Below are 2,500 nucleotides of genomic sequence, written 5' to 3'. Positions count from 1 at the left end.
ATGCCTGCTTAACAGAGCTCCTAAAGGATAATTATATTTTGTAATACCTGACTTGCTTTGACACTAATTCCACATTCCAGTAATGCCCTATGAACGACTAGTGGGTTTGCAGGGGCACCGTTCGGCGTTGTCAATGCTAACCAATAGGAGATCGCTGGCCAAAGCGATTTGTTAACAAGCGTTGGAGAGCCGTCAAGGTATTGTTCAGATTGTGTACTGGGCACAGAATCATATTCTTCGTTCTCGTCGTCGCTGTCATAATTTTCGTCTTCTTTTATATTACCCTTTCTTTCTTGTGTGCCGATAGCACTGAAAAAGAAAGTTGCATTGGGTATACCTGAAAGAAGAAAATACAGGTTTAAAAGACCGGAAAGATGAATATTGGGAGAAAAATATGAACACAAACCAACCTGAAATGGCTTCGTCACACGAATCCCTCTTACTGCAAATACACCTCCAGGATTTCGAGAGGTCTTTTTCTTTCACGTTCCACACACACTTTGCACTTATAACACTACATTGTCCGGACACGACGGGACTTATGTACCCCAAAACTGCTCCTCGAATTGCCTCGCTGTTCAACTGTTTGCTTGGTTGTTTTGCTCGGTGCATCCTTGATTATCACGAGACGAATAAAATGAGAGCCAAAGTTGCCCTTTAAATAGTCATCAGCACTTGTGAGATCGACAAGCATAAATCTGATCAAATAAAAGACATTTAAACCCCCTGAAGAATTGCTCTTTGTCAATTTTTGCTTCACACGAAAAGGTCTGTCTCTGAGAATCGATTGCCTCATTAGAGGTACTGTTTCAAATACAATGTGATGCACACTATCGGGAGAAATTTTCATGTTCGTGTTATATGCCTGCGCTCAGCGTTTCATCCCTTTCGGGGTTCTCTTTCACATGCTCATAACAGCCTACACCCGCGGGCAAATGCTCACTACTGCCGGTATTGATTAGAATTGAGATGCCCATGCAGTGTGAAAGCTATTTGAAATACAATGCGACATTTTCATGACACTTTCGGCTGAATCCAAACGACCGTGTAATGATATTCATTCAAACCAAAAACAATTGGTTCCATTCCCAGTTGGGTAAAAAAATTAAACAGTGATTAGCCGGTTTGCCACGAAATGAATACAATGAATACAACTAACAAGGGGTCAAGTGATTAACAACCAACAGGCTCATTATTATAACGCACACACGCTAATGTGCGACATTGCCGTGGAGGTAGTGGAATTTGCATTTTTCTCCTGAACGGGCCAAGTCTGTATGTGTTTTGCCATATAAGAGACGAAAAGATAAGAAAAATAGTCAAATATTCATATCCCCGTCAAATCCGTGAAATCCGTCTTTTTCCTTCTCAAATAAGTATGCACTTTGCATGATGTATTGCATCCCGAAAATCAGTGCCACTGCAAGTGTCCACCCTTGAATCAATCCTAAACTGGAAAACGGAAAAGACAGATTTCACGAGGATATGAATATTTAAACATTCTGCTTATCTTTACTGCTGTAAGTACTATCACTATTGTTATAATACATACTATATATTATACTTACAGTTGTAAGGAGAAGTAAAAAGAACTAAATATTCATATCCCCGTCAAATCCGTGAAATCCGTCTTTTTCCTTCTCAAATAAGTATGCACTTTGCATGATGTATTACATCCCGAAAATCAGTGACACTGCAAGTGTCCGCCCTTGAATTAATCCTAAACTGGAAGACGGGAAAGACGGATTTCACGGGGATATGAATATTTAAACAGTCTACTTCTCTTTACTACTGTAAGTACTATCACTTTTCTTATTATAATGCATACTATATATTATACTTACAGTTGTAAGGAGAAGTAAAAAGAATTAAATATTCATATCCCCGTCAAATCCGTGAAATCCGTCTTTTTCCTTCTCAAATAAGTACGCACTTTGCATGATGTATTACATCCCGAAAATCAGTGACACTGCAAGTGTCCGCCCTTGAATCAATTCTAAACTGGAAGACGGGAAAGACGGATTTCACGGGGATATGAATATTTAAACAGTCTACTTCTCTTTACTACTGTAAGTATTATCAATATCTTTACAAAACATATTATTATTATTATTATTATTATTATTATTATTATTATCAGTTATGTTCTGTTTAAACTTTCCTTTGAATAGTCCAGTACTTTTCCGTTTGATGGTTATTGTTATTCTTGTTACCATTCTCCGGATATTGACCAGATATTGATGGTTTCCGACTTTTCCGACAAAAAGGTTTTCGGAAGGGTTCGGATTGGCCGGATGTTACGGCTATTCGTCTCGCTCTGTGGTCCCACGTGACACTTGATTATTATCTCAGCTGGGTCGGAAAAGGCCGATATCACGGATTTCCCGGAGATGCTATGAATATTGCATGACATAATTTCTCTCTTCGGCTGTAAGTAGATCATTCACAATCTACTTGCAGTTTTGTCTTGTTTTGCAGAGGTTGTATGATGTGATATCGA

At 38.7% G+C, this 2,500-nt stretch overlaps 1 protein-coding gene across 1 annotated transcript in view; it reads left to right on the top strand.

Moving 5' to 3' along the window:
* LOC137973209 (keratin-associated protein 9-1-like) overlaps positions 1-2,500 on the top strand; it is an 11,262-nt gene that overhangs the window by 7,994 nt on the left and 768 nt on the right. The gene's annotated exons all lie outside the window — the stretch shown is intronic.

The sequence above is a fragment of the Montipora foliosa genome, chromosome 10 (assembly GCF_036669935.1).
Source record: "Montipora foliosa isolate CH-2021 chromosome 10, ASM3666993v2, whole genome shotgun sequence".
NCBI classification, from domain to species: Eukaryota; Metazoa; Cnidaria; class Anthozoa; order Scleractinia; family Acroporidae; genus Montipora; species Montipora foliosa.
Note: the sequence above shows the minus strand (reverse complement) of the source record. Positions and strands in the feature narration are given on the sequence as shown.